Here is a 14,269-nt window from a genome sequence, read left to right on the forward strand (position 1 = left end):
GAATCGGAAACAGGCTCCAGGCTCCGAGCCATCAGCCCAGAGCCTGATGCGGGGCTCGAACTCACGGACCGCAAGATCGTGACCTGGCTGAAGTCGGACGCTTAACCGACTGCGCCACCCAGGCGCCCCAAAAAATATATTTAAAAAAAATTAGTAAACTTCCCCCTAAATACTCCAGCATGTATATTATTAACTAGAGTTTAATATTTGTTTATAGCACTTTTATTTATTTTGAAGTAAAACTCATATACAACCAAATATACAAATCTTAGCAAACCATTCAATAGTTTAGACATATGTGTGCTCACTGGTGTGACATGCTTTCCATGGATCCATTGTCATGATGATAAGATTTTTATCCTTGGGGCACCTGGGTGGCTCAGTCGGTTGAGGGTCTGACTCTTGGTATCAGCCCAGGTTATGATTTGCAGTTCATGAGATCAAGCTCTAGGTTGCGCTCTGCACTAACAGCACGGAGCCGGCTTGGGATTCTCTCTCTCCCTCTCTCTCTGCCCCACTCATGCTCGCTCTCTCGCTCTCTCTCTCTCTCTCTCTCTCTCTCAAAAATAAATAAATAAATAAATATTTTTTATCCTTGATTCTGTCAATGTGGTGAGTTACACTGGTTGATTTTTGAATGGCAGGATATTTTTAATGAGCTGTAAGTTTCTTCCGTAGGTACAAGGCAAAATTAGATTCACCAAACCTTGGGTATATAATGTATTGTGAAAATGATCCTAATAAATCCATGTGCATTTTTTTCCATACCATTGAGTGAAAAGTCACTTGAAACAATGTGTCATTACAGGTAACACTCACCTGAGGATGTGGCCTGCACTTCACATCAGAGGACTGGCAACTACTGGATGTGGTCCAGAAGAAGCTGTACTGGGTTGTAATGTTGGAAACTTACAGCAACCTCAGGTCAGTGGGCAAGGACTACGGGGAACCCCAGTCTGTTGCCATTTCTTTTTTAACTGCTGGAATTTAGAAGCTCTCTGAAGTGTTTAATGTCTTTGAATTTAGGATTTATAAATGATAGAGCCTTTGTGTCTGTCTGAACGTGGAGAGAGGATCATGCTCTCGCCTCCCAAATTAAAGTTTTTCATGGGGCGCCTGGGTGGCTCAGTCAGTTAAATGTCCAACTCTTGGTTAAGGCTCAGGTCATCACCTCATGGTTCATGGGTTCAAGCCCCACATTAGACTCTGCACTGGCAGTGTGGAACCTGCTTGGGATTCTCTCTCTCTCTCTCTCTCTCTCTCTCTTTCTCTCTCTCTCTCTCTCCCCGCCCCCCCCCCCCGCCCCTCCTGCACTGGTGCTATCTCTGTCTCTCTCAAAATAAATAAATAAACTTAAAAAAATTTTTTTTCACTTTGCTGAGGTGTTGACTCTGAAACAGCCCCTTCCTACTTCTTCAGAGGTTCTGAAGATCAACCTCTTGGCACCGTGTTTAGCCGTGATCAAATTGTTAGGCTTCCCGACTAGCAGCGGTCCTCCAGCTGGAGCAGGGAGCCATGGATGGCAGAGGGGGAAGTCAGTAGTAAGGACCATCTGGGGGAGTGGATAACAGCCAGGTAGATGAGTGAAAGCCTAAGGAGCTATAACTTTTTTTTAATTTATTTTTTTAATGTTTCTTTATTTTTGAGAGAGAGAGAGAGAGAGAGACAGAGTGCGAGTAAGGGAGGGGCAGAGAGAGAGGGAGACACAGAATCCGAAGCAGGTTCCAGGCTCTGAGCTGTCAGCACAGAGCCCAACGTAGGGCTTGAACCCAGGGACTGCGAGATCATGACCCGAGTGGAAGCCGGATGCCCAACTGACTCAGCCGCCCAGGCGCCCCAGGAGCTAGAACCTTTGACAGGTTATTTTGAGGACATTATTTAAAAACCCTTGAACCTTTGGGGCTCCTGGTTGGCTCAGTTGGTAGATCATGTGACTCTTGATCGGGTCATGAGTTCAAGACCCACATTGGGTGTAGAGATTACTGAAAATAAATAAATAAGCTTCCAAAAAAAGGAGATAGGCCATTATGTCTTTGCACTCTGTGTCAGATCTTGGACTCAACTAGGACCCAGCTCTCTTGGTTATTCTCCGTTTCCAGCATCCTCACTCTTCATCACCAGTACTGCTCATGTTGCCTTCCTCCTACTCAACATCTCACCTCTGGTCAGAATTAAGCTTCCAGATACACATGAATTTTTCCCCTTTACCATGTCCCTCTGCTTCCCTTCTATTTTCTCTTCTTCTACTGGATGCCTCCAACTTGTTTCCTGATTAAAAATCCTCATTTGTAAGGATCCTTGATCCTCATTGTGAGAGTTGGCCTCTTCCACTGCCTAATTGTATACAGATTCATCGGTCTCCTTCCTAGAAGATGCCTAGCAAGTTGATGATGAGACAGACTGGCTCCAGGAAAACTCCGACAAACTTGATCCCATGGCAAGGCACCAGGAATGTGATGTATTTGACAAAATGCCTCACCTGAGAAAAGACTTTGATCAATTTGATTCAAATGGGAAAACTTTGAAACATAATTTAGATTTACTTTTCCAGAACAGAAATTATATAAGTGAAAAAGCTAAGAAGTTAAATCTATCTGAGAAATTGTTTTTCCATACTATGCATAAAAATGCTCATTCTGGAATTAATTGCTGTGAATATGATTATGGAGAAGCTGTCAATAAGATGTCATGCCTGAATATAAGTCATATAGAAATGAGATTTTATAAAGGTAGTAAATGTCAAAGATCCTTTAACCATGTGCCGTAACTCCTTCTACACCAGAGAAGTCACACAGGACAGAAACCCTATGGATACAGTGAATGAAGAAAAATTTTCTCCCAGAAATCACAGCTCATGGTACACCAGAGAACTCATACAGGAGAAAAAACATATGAATGTGACGGATGTCTCTAAGCTTTTATTCAGAAGGTAGAGCGTATTTTATATCAGAGAACTCACACAGGAGAGAAACCCTATGAATGTAATGAATGTCGGAAAACCTTCATTAGTAAGACACATCTTGTTAAGCATGAGAGAACTCATACAGGTGAGAACCCCTGTGGCTGTAAGGAATGTGGAAGAACTTTCCCTCTTAAGTTTAGTCTCACTTTACTTTACAAAACTCGTACTGCAGAAAAGCCCAGCGAATTCAGTCATTGTCAGAGAGCTTTCATCCACAGGTCACAGCTCATTGAACACCAAAGACAACACACTGGAGAAAAACCCTTTTCATGTAAAGAACACCAGAAGGCTGGGAATGCAAGCTGGTACAGCCACTCTGGAAAACAGTATGGAGGTTCCTCAAAAAACTAAAAATAGAACTACCCTACGACCCAGTAATTGCACTACTAGGCATTTATCCACGGGATACAGGTGTGCCGTTTCAAAGGGACACATGCACCCCCATATTTATAGCAGCGCTATTAACAATAGCCAAAGTATGGAAAGAGCCCAAATGTCCATCGATGGATGAATGGATAAAGAAGATGTGGTATATCTATACAATGGAGTATCACTCGGCAATCAAAAAGAATGAAATCTTGCCATTTGCAACCACGTGGATAGAAGTGGAGGGTATGATGCTAAGTGAAATTAGTCAGAGAAAGACAAATATCATATGACTTCACTCGTATGAGGACTTTAAGAGACAAAACAGATGAACATAAGGGAAGGGAAACAAAAATAATATAAAAACAGGGAGGGGGACAAAACAGAAGAGACTCATAAATATGGGGAACAAACTGAGGGTTGCTGGAGGGGTTGTGGGAGGGGTGGATGGGCTAAATGGGGAAGGGGCATCAAGGAACCTACTCCTGAGGTCATTGTTGCACTATATGCTAACTAATTTGGATGTAAATTTTAAAAAATAAAAAATAAAATTAAAAAACAAAAAAGAATGCCAGAAGGCTTTCATCTGGAAGTCAGAGCTCACTTTATATCAGAGAGTTCATACCAGGGAGAAGCCTTTCTGCTGTAGTGAATGCCAGAAAGCCTTCAGTTCCAAATCAACACTCGCTATACACCAGAGGACACACACGGGAGAGAAACCCTACAGATGCAGTGGTTGTGGGAAAGTTTGAAGTCACAACTCATTGTGCATCAAAGAACCTACACAGGAGAGAAACCCTGTGAATGAAGTAATTGTCAGAAAACCTTCAGCCATAAGTCCCCACTCATCATACACGGGAGAACCCACGCAGGAGGAAAGCCCTGTGTATGTAGCGAATGTGGGAAACCTTTCGCCTGGAAGCCTAGTCAAAGTAGGCATCAAAGAACACACACAGGAGAGAGACCCTACAGAGGCAGTGAGTGTGTGAAATCCTTTAGTGTCAAGGCACACCTCAGTAGACACCAAAGAGGGCAAAATCAGATGGGTATGGTGAAAATGAGGAAGCCTTTAAGGAGGTCATTCCAGCATGAAATTGCAGGCATATGGGAGAGAATTCTTTTTTTTTTAATTTTTTAAAATGTTTATTTATTTTGGAGAGAGAGACAGACTAGTGGCGGAGGGGCAGAGAGAGAGGGAGACACAGAATCTGAAGCAGGCTCCAGGCTCTGACTGTCTGTCTGTCTTTCACAGAGATGCAGGGCTCAAACCCACAAAACGTAAGATCATGACCAGAGCTGAAGTCTGGCGTTTAACTGCCTGAGCCACCCAGGTGCCCTTATATGGGAGAGAATTCTTACGGTGACTAAGGAGAAGCTTCCACAAGGATGTTTACTTTTATAGGAAGCTAAAATGAGAGAGAAATCTAGTGCAGTAAATAAATATGACAAAATCGGGGCTCTTGGGTGGCTCAGTCAGTTAACCGTCTGACTTCGGCTCAGGTCATGATCTCTTGGCTTGTGAGTTTGAGCCCCACATTGGACTCTGTGCTGACAGCTCAGAGCCTGGAGCCTGTTTCGGATTCTGTGTCTCCCCCTCTCTCTCTCTGCCCCTCCCCTGCTTACACTCTGTCTCTCAAAAATAAACATTAAATTTTTTTTTTTAAAAATATGACAAAATCTTCAGTAACAACCTGTAGTGCGTTGTTCATCAGGAAAATGCATACATGGGAGAAACTGAATTTAGCAAATGTGCAAAAGTTTTTCACACAGAAGTGTTAGCAGGCACTTAGGAGGCTTAGTCGCTTAAGCGTCTGAGTCTAGATTTCGACTCAGGTCGTGATCTCGCAGTCATGGGAACGAGCCAAGCCCCGCACATCCAGCTCTGTGCTGGCTGTGGAGCCTGCTTGAGATTCTCTCTCTGTCTCTCTCTGTGTCTCTCTCTCCCTCCCTCCCCCTCTACCCCTCCCCAGCTTGGGTGTGTGTGCATCCACTGTCTCTCTAAAAAATACATAAATAGGGGTGCCAGGGTGGCTCAGTCGGTTGAGTGTCTGACTTTGGCTCAGGTCATGATCTCATGGTCTGTGAGTTCGGGCCCCGCATCGGGCTCTGTGCTGACAGCTCAGAGCCTGGAGCCTGCTTTGGATTCTGTGTCTCCTTCTCTCTCTGCCCCTCCCCCGCTCATGCTCGCTCGCTCTCTCTCTCTCTCTCTCTCTCTCTGTCAAAAATAAACAAACATTAAAATTAACAAAATACATAAATAAAAATGTATAAAAGAAGTGGTGTGCACTCATTATACAACAGAAAGACAGCCACTGTGAATGTAGTAATTTTGTGAAAACTTTCAAGAAGTATAGGTCATTTTATATCGGAGAAACTCATATGGAAAAGAAATTGTACAAGGGAGGGAATGTTGTAGTATTTTGACTGAGAAACCAAATTCCGGATGCATCAGAGAGTTTACTCCAGAGTGAATCGTAGAAGAGTAATAAATGTGAGAAAAACCTTTTGTTGAAAGTCATAAGCATGTGGTATTAGAGAGTTTACACTAAGGAATAACTTCGATTGCCATAAAATGCTTGAAAACCTTTTCTGATTATGAAAAAAATGTGTACAGACAATACATATAAAAATGCAAACCTAGGGGCGCCTGGGTGGCTCAGTCGGTTGAGCGGCCAACTTCGGCTCAGGTCACGATCTCGCGGTCTGTGAGTTCGAGCCCCGCGTCGGGCTCTGTGCTGACAGCTCGGAGCCTGGAGCCTGTTTCCGATTCTGTGTCTCCCTCTCTCTGACCCTCCCCCGTTCATGCTCTGTCTCTCTCTGTCTCAAAAATAAATAAACGTTAAAAAAAATGCAAAAAAATGCAAACCTATGAATGTATTAAGTGTGGGGATGACTATACCATGAATAAACTTCATTGTGTGTAAGATAATTTATATTTATGAAAAATTAAGCCAGGTCAGTGAATCGAGGAAATCATTTTCTCTAGAAATAATTTTGTAAAGTCATGTTCTTGCTGTGAATACCATGTTGATAAAATATTTCAGGGGTGCCTGGGTGGCTCAGTTGGTTAAGTGTCCAACTCTTTTTTTTTTTTTTAATTTTTTTTTTCAACGTTTTTTTATTTATTTTTGGGACAGAGAGAGACAGAGCATGAACGGGGGAGGGGCAGAGAGAGAGGGAGACACAGAATCGGAAACAGGCTACAGGCTCCGAGCCATCAGCCCAGAGCCTGACACGGGGCTCGAACTCACGGACCGCGAGATGGTGACCTGGCTGAAGTCGGACGCTTAACTGACTGCGCCAACCAGGCGCCCCTAAGTGTCCAACTCTTGATTTTGGCTCAGGTAGTGAGATCAGGCCCCATATCTGGCTCTGAGCTGACAGTGCAGAGCCTGCTTGGGATTCTCTCTCTCCCAACCCCTCCCCTGCTCATGTTCTCTCTCTCTCTCAAAAAAAAAAAAAAAAAAAAAAAAAAAATATATATATATATATATTTCAAAAGGCTTTCAGTAGGAAGAAGAGATGGTATGAGAGTTTTTAAGTGTGTGAGTAAATGGAATATTCAGAATAAGAGAAGAAGTCATCAACTATTTCAACTCTATATCTATGTGTTATTTCCTAAGAGTATCAGCCCAAGTTGTAGGCTTAACCGATTGAGCCACCTAGAGGCCCCCAAAATAAAGAGGAGCCCAGGTGGCTCAGTCAGTTAAGTGTCTGACCCTTGATTTCAACTCAGGTCATGATCTCACAGTTCTTGAGTTCGAGTCCCACATCAGACTCTGTACTGACAGCATGGAGCCTGCTTGTGATTCTCTCTCCCTCTCTCTCTGCCCTTCCCAGGGCACATGCATGCCTTCTCTCTCTCTCTCTCTCTCTCAAAATAAATAAACATTTTTAAAAATTAATTAAAATATAAATAAATAAAATGGTACAGACAAGTTTCTTAGATACTACACTTGATCTTAGCCAAAAGGCCAAGAAGCGATGACAAGTTTCTTAGAGAGTTATATATAGTAAAGCTATAAAGAATAGTTAGAGGAATGCTAGACACAAAATTTAGGAAAGTAGTTACTTACGGGTATAAAAGGGGAATTTGGTCAGAGAAGGGCAAAGACAAAGCTTTCATAGCATTGGTAGTGTTCTCTCTCTTAAGCCTGGTGGTGAATGGGAGTCTTCACTAATTTTTTTTTCTATCTTACATGTATGTAATAGTCCTTTGTATGAAATACTATAATTTCATAAAGTACTAATCTGTGAATAAAATATCAACACATCACCTTTTTTTTGTTTTCACTGTGATACCTGATGTAGAAAATGTTGGGGTTCAGAGCCGATGGCCAAGAAAGCATTCTTGAGATGTCTTCGGTGCAAAAAGGTGGTTTTATTAAAGCAGGATCCATGGGCAGGAAGAGCTACACTGGGTGACTTGTATACTTTCTTTTTGGTTTAAAAAATTTTTTTTAATGTTTATTTATTTTTGAGAGACGGAGACAGAGAGACAGAGCGTGAATGGAGGAGGGGCAGAGAGAGGGAGACACAGAATCCTAAGCATGCTCCAGGCTCTGAGCTGTCAGCACAGAGCCTGACACAGGGCTCGAACTGTCTCTTGAACCAAGAGATCATGACCTGAGCCACCCAGGCACCCCTATACTTTCAAGTTGGGAGGGGGTTCGAGATAGCACAAGTATTTTGGAAAAAAAGGTTTCCAGGACCTTGAAGGAGCGAACTATTGTTACAAAAGGTCGTTTATTACTGTCTAATAAAACTTTAGTCATGAGACCCTTCTGATGTATATCAGTGGGCCATATGCTTGGAGGATGATTGCTAATATATATTTTGGGTATAGAGACAAAGGAAGTTTCCAGAGGGATTTGTGTATGTTAAAATAGACTTACGGTGGGGGGGGGGGGCAGGTGGGCTAAGATTGCCTTTTGCCCTGAGCAGTATGTCATCATCCAGGCAGCTAAGCTCCTAGAGGAAGGTCACTCTGCCTGTTTCAAGGACTTGCCAACGGGCTGTAGGCAGTGATGAAATTTAATTTTTCATTTGCCTTTGTTTCCCACATCAATACCTACTTGACAAAAAGTGTCTAACCCAAGTACTTGTGATCAGTACTTAACTATATTTGAACAGTAAGATTTCACAGTGTCTTTCCATTTTTATCATCGTAGGAATTTCATGAAGTGCCTGACGATAATGTCACAACACCCTTATTATACTAGTCACATACTTAAGAGAATTTGGGACATTTTGGAGCAGTAAAAAATAATTTGGCTTCATTTTTGTTTCACTGCAAATTTCCACAAGACAAAATCATTGGAAACCAAGCGTTTTATTGTTTTAAAGCAATAAGGGGGTGCCTGTCTGGCTCAGTCAGTAGAGCATGCGACTCTTGATCTCAGGGTTGTGAGTTCAAGCCCCACAATGGGGGTAGAGATTACTTAAAAAAAAAGAGAAAGGACATTGCAGAAAACATAAGTGAATATACCACAGTTTATCCACACACCTATGAATACACTCCTGGGTTGTTTCCAGTTGGGGGCTATTATAAATAAAGCTAATATGGGGGTGCCTGGGTGGCTCAGTTGGTTGGCCTGACTTCAGCTCGGTCATGATCTTATGGCTGGTGACTTTGAGTCCCATATTGGGCTCTGTCCTTACAGCACAGAGCCCACTTCGGATCATCTGTCTCCCTCTCTCTCTGCCCCTCCCCAGCTTCTGTTCTCTCTCTCTCAAAAATAAATATTAAAAAAAATAATAAAGCTACTGTGAACCTTCTTATAGTCTTTTTGTTGAAATATGTTTTGGGTTTCTTTGGGTAAACATCTGGTATCTGAGGAGCTGTTTAAAATATGTAGTTGTAGGGGCGCGTGGGTGGCTCAGTTGGAAGCATCAGGCTTCGGCTTAGGTCATGATCTCACCGTTTGTGAGTTCGAGCCCCACATCGGGCTCTGTGCTGACAGCTCCGAGCTTGGAGCCTGCTTCAGATTCTATGTCTCACTCTCTCTCTGCCCCTCCCCTGCTCATGCCCTGTCTGTCTCTCTGTCTCTCTCAAAAATAAATAAACATTAAAAAAAATTGGGGGCACCTGGGTGGTTCCGTTGGTTAAGCATCCGACTTTGGCTCAGGTCATGATCTCGCAGTCTGTGGGTTTGAGCCCCATGTGGGGCTCTGTGCTGACAGCTCAGAGCCTGGAGCCTGCTTCGGATTCTGTGTCTCCCTCTCTCTCTCTGACCCTCCACTGCTTGCTGTCTCTCTCTGTGTCTCAAATATAAACATTAAACAATTTTTTTTAAATATGTAGTTTTAGGGGCACCTGGGTGGCTCAGTCATTTGAGTGTCCAACTTCAGCTCAGATCATGATTTCACGGTTCCTGAATTCAAGCCCCCTGTGGGGCTCTGTGCTGACAGGGCAGAGCCTACTTTGGATTCTGTTTCCCCCTCTCTCTCCCCTTCCCCCACATGCGTTTGTTTTGTATCTCAAAAATAAGCATTAAAAAACATTTTTAATAAATAAAGTAAAGTAAAATATGCAGTTTTGTTGGGATCTAATTGACATGAAACACCGTTAAGTTTATGGTGTATCACACAGTAGTTTGGCTTACATGTATTGTGGAATGATCACCACAGTAAATTGACTTGTCCATCATCTATCATCTCTTAGATGCAATAAAGAGAAAGCAAAAAAAGAAAAAAAAATTGTTTTTCCTTGTAATGAGAGCTCTTAGGATTTACGCTCTTAACAACTTTCAAGTACCCTGTATGGTAATGTTCCCCGTCATCATCATGGTGTATGTTGCATCCCTAGTACTTCCTCATCTGGGAACTGGAAGTTTGTACCTTTGACCACCTGCCTCTGATTCCCCTGCCCCTGTTCCCACTGTTGGTCACCAACAACCACTGTTGGTTGATCTCTTTCTCTAGGAGTTTGATGTGTTTTTTTGTTTTGTTTTTAGATTCCACACTTAAGTGAGATCAGACAGTACTTGTCTTCCTCAGATTTGTTTCACTTAGCATAGTGCCTTTATTTTTTTTTTTAATTTTTTTTAACGTTTTTTTTAAATTTATTTTTGAGACAGAGAGAGACAGAGCATGAACGGGGGAGGGGCAGAGAGAGAGGGAGACACAGAATCCGAAGCAGGCTCCAGGCTCTGAGCCATCAGCCCAGACAGAGCCCGACGCGGGCTCGAACTCGCGGACTGCGAGATCGTGACCGGAGCTGAAGTCGGACGCTTAACCGACTGAGCCACCCAGGCGCCCCTCTTTTTTTTTTTTTTAAGAGGTAGGTGTGTGTGTGTGTGTGTGTGTGTGTGTGTGTGTGTGTGTGTGTTGCATTGACTACAGATTCAATTTCTTTTTTTTTTTAATTTTTTTAATGTTTATTTATTTATTTTTGAGAGAGAGAGAGAGAGAGAGAGAGACAGAGCACGAGCAGGGGAGGAGCAGAGAGAGAGGGAGAAACAGAATCCGAAACAGGCTCCAAGCTGTCAGCACAGAGCCCGACGCGGGGCTCGAACTCACGGACCGCGAGATTGTGACCTGAGCTGAAGTTGGCCGCTTAACCCACTGAGCCACCCAGGTGCCCCGCGTAGTGCCTTTAAGGTCCATCCTTGTTGTCGCAAATAAATGTTGTGGACATTATGGAAAGTCTACTGTGGACTTATGGAAAAATTGCCACAGGTGGTATTTGGGGAAGATATTTGGGGGAGGGTGGGGGAAGCTGGGAATTCAGGGGCGAACAGTATACAGCAGTTATAACCTATTTTCTTCAGCCTAATAACAGTGAGGGGTGAGGTGAGGGCCAGTCTCTTGAATACACATTTGGATGGATGAGGATATCCTGGATTTCTTGGAAGGTTGTTTGTTTAGGGGCCGCAGAAAACTCAATCTGGAGAAGCTGACAGAGAGGTAGGTGAGTTAGGAGTCTCTCCCAATGGGGGTGAAGAAATGAGATTCTGCCAAACTTCCTCTTCCTTAATTGTGCCAGAGCTCCAAGTAACCACTGGGTGGGGTTTGTGTTCTTTTTTTTTTCTTTTTTCTTTTTTTAAATTTTTATTTATTTTTGACAGAGCATGGCGGTGGCGGAGAGAGAGGGAGAGGGAGAGAGAGAGAGAATCCCAAGCAGGCTCTGCACTGTCAGGACTCTAGTGAGGCTCGAACTCATAAACTGTGAGATCATGACCTGGGCCAAAGTCAGATGCTTAACCAACTGAGCCACCCAGGCGCCCCCATTGGGGTTGTGTTCTAACTCAAGTTTTCATTAGCTCTTGAACAAATAAAATAGGAGTGGCATCAATCTCAGGTCAGGCCCAAGTTGTTTTGCTTGCTGTCTCTTTGATCTCCCAGATTTCTCTCTTCTAATAAGCCCAATTTTAGATAACATAGCTCTGATATGAATAGGATGCCCTACTTCAGACTGCCTGGATCCCAGAAGCCAAGAGGCTTCTTTAGTGTAAAGGGAAAGGAATGAATTCATTTTTTTAATGCCCCCCCCCTTAAAAAAAAAGTTTATTTTTTGAGAGAGAAAGAGAGACAGAGCACAAGCAGGGAAGGGGCAGGGAGAGAGGGAGACACAGAATCCGAAGCAGGCTCCAGCCTCTGAGCTGTCAGCACAGACCCCAAAGCGGGGCTCGAACTCACGAGCCACAAGATCATGACCTGAGCTGAAGTTGGACACTTCACCAATTGAGTCACCCAGGTGCCCCTACCATTACATTGAGTTAATTGCTTTTGCATTTTCCAAGGCATGTTTGTATCCCCATTACTGAAGGTTTTGCTATTAAATACATAGTTTAAAAATCTAAAAAGAAAATAAAATAAACCTAATTATGTGTACCTAAGTAGTAGAGTTTAATTTTGCCTTTTGGAAAACTGCACGTAAAAAAAAATATAACAGATCTATTCTGATATCTGTGGCTTTTTCATTTAGCGTGATGATCTTAAGATTGATCCATGTTGTACAGACTACTTCAGTTATCTTATTGTATAGTAATTCATTTTAGGAATATACTGCAATTTTTTTAATGTTTACTTATTTATTTTTGAGAGAGAGAGAGAGAGAGAGACATTCAGGGTGCAAGCAGGGGACGGGCAGAGAGAAAGGGAGATACAGAATCTGAAGCAGGCTCCAGGCTCTGAGCTGCCAGCACAGAGCCCGATGCAGGGCTTGAACCTACAAACTGTGAGATCGTGACCTGAGCCGAAGTCAGACGCTTAACCGACTGAGCCACCCAGGCACCCCTGCAATTGTTTATCCTACTGTTGATGGACATTAGATTTGTTCACAGTTTGGTGCTATTATGAAATATGTACGTATTTTGTAATCTTGGACACACACTTGTTCAGCTGTGTTTTTCCCTTACCTACGATGTATGTGCCCTAGTGTCCATAGGCACACATTTGTTGGTAGGGCATTTATGCATTTATCTAGGAGTGGATTTGTTGGGTCATAGAGTGACTTTTAAAAGACTTTGAAGTGGAAAATGGAAACATATACAAGAGTAGTAAGCTTCAAAAGTTGAAAACATTCTGCTGATCTCTCACTGATTGCCTTTTTTTCTTCTGGGGATTATCTCTAATCAGATATCATGTGTCATGTCATTTTCCCTGTAAATACTTTAGTATGTATCTGTAACAGATAAGGGTTTAAAAAGACTATAGCCACCATTACACCCAACAATTAACAATAATTTTTAAAAATATATTAGGGTTCTCCAAAGAAACAGAACCAATAGGTTGCATGGGTGTGGGTGTGTGATTTATTGTGAGGTATCCACTCGCATGATTATGGAGGCTGAGAATTTGGAGTTGGAAAGGGTGAGGAAGATGTCTTCCTGATTAGTAACTTGTTAGCTGTTCCTGAGAACCTCTCCTTTTAGAATAGAATTACCTCACCCCCATCTGCCATTTCAAGACCAAAGCAGCTCCAGAGGATCTCAAACAAGATACTGTACAGCAACCTTTCTGTTAAGATTTATTTTGCTGGGGCGCCTGAGTGGCTCAGTCGGTTGGGTGACCGACTTTGGCTCAGGTCATGATCTCATGGTTCGTGAGTTCAAGCCCCGCATCAGGCTCTGGGCTGAGAGCACAGAGCCTGCTTGGGATTCTGTCTCTCCCCCTCTCTCTGCCCCTCCCCTGCTCATGTGTTCTCTCGCTTGTGTGCTCTCTCTCTCTCAAAAGTAAATAAACATTAATTTTTTTTTTTATTTTGCTAACTTAACTGCCCACATTGCCCTCCTAAGAGCTGCCTCACCACCCCATAAGAAGACCATTTGTTCTTGGGTGTGGACTTTAAAGATATATCTGTGTTTCCAAGATCTGTTACTGGTTCTTGGTCGGTTCTCTTGTAAAGAGAACACTTATTCAACTGCTAATCAGCACAGGAATCTGATTGTACACACAGCTACCAGGGAGCTTTGTGAATGAATACAGATTCCTGCATTTTGTATCAGACTCTGTCGATCAGATGGCTTGGTGCTGCAGTGACCTAACCCATATTTAAAAACACACCTCCCCAGGTGATTCTGATGGAACAGCATCAGTTGTAGAACCTTATTTGGGAAACAGTTACCTAGATGGTATTTGGAGCTGGGAGAGCCAGGAGATGGAAACACAAGGAAAAAACACAGTTGCTCAATCTTCAGTGTCCCAAGATTATGAGACATTCACACAAAGTCCCTTTTTATCTAGTAGCGAGTTTATCTTAGGGTGGGATGAGTTACAGGAGACATGCCCACTCTCCTATCTCTGGAATGAACATTCTGGAATGAATGAGGGGGACTTCCTGGATTACAAAACAGATTTCCTTGTTCAGATGCACTTGGAAATTCGCTTTGGGGGAACTCACCTGGAAGAGAATCTGGTTCTTCTAGAGGACTTTCCCAGTGAGGTTAGGTTGTAGAGCTGAGGAGGCGGCCAGACGCCTGTTTCCTTGCTTAGTTT

At 43.0% G+C, this 14,269-nt stretch overlaps 1 pseudogene; it reads right to left on the reverse strand.

Annotated features, from left to right (window-relative positions):
* Positions 1–7,111: 7,111 nt before the first annotated feature.
* On the reverse strand, positions 7,112–7,314 carry LOC125916209 (uncharacterized; annotated as a pseudogene).
* Between the last annotated feature and the right edge of the window lie 6,955 nt (positions 7,315–14,269).

This window comes from Panthera uncia (assembly GCF_023721935.1).
Source record: "Panthera uncia isolate 11264 chromosome E2 unlocalized genomic scaffold, Puncia_PCG_1.0 HiC_scaffold_19, whole genome shotgun sequence".
In the NCBI taxonomy this organism is placed as follows: domain Eukaryota; kingdom Metazoa; phylum Chordata; class Mammalia; order Carnivora; family Felidae; genus Panthera; species Panthera uncia.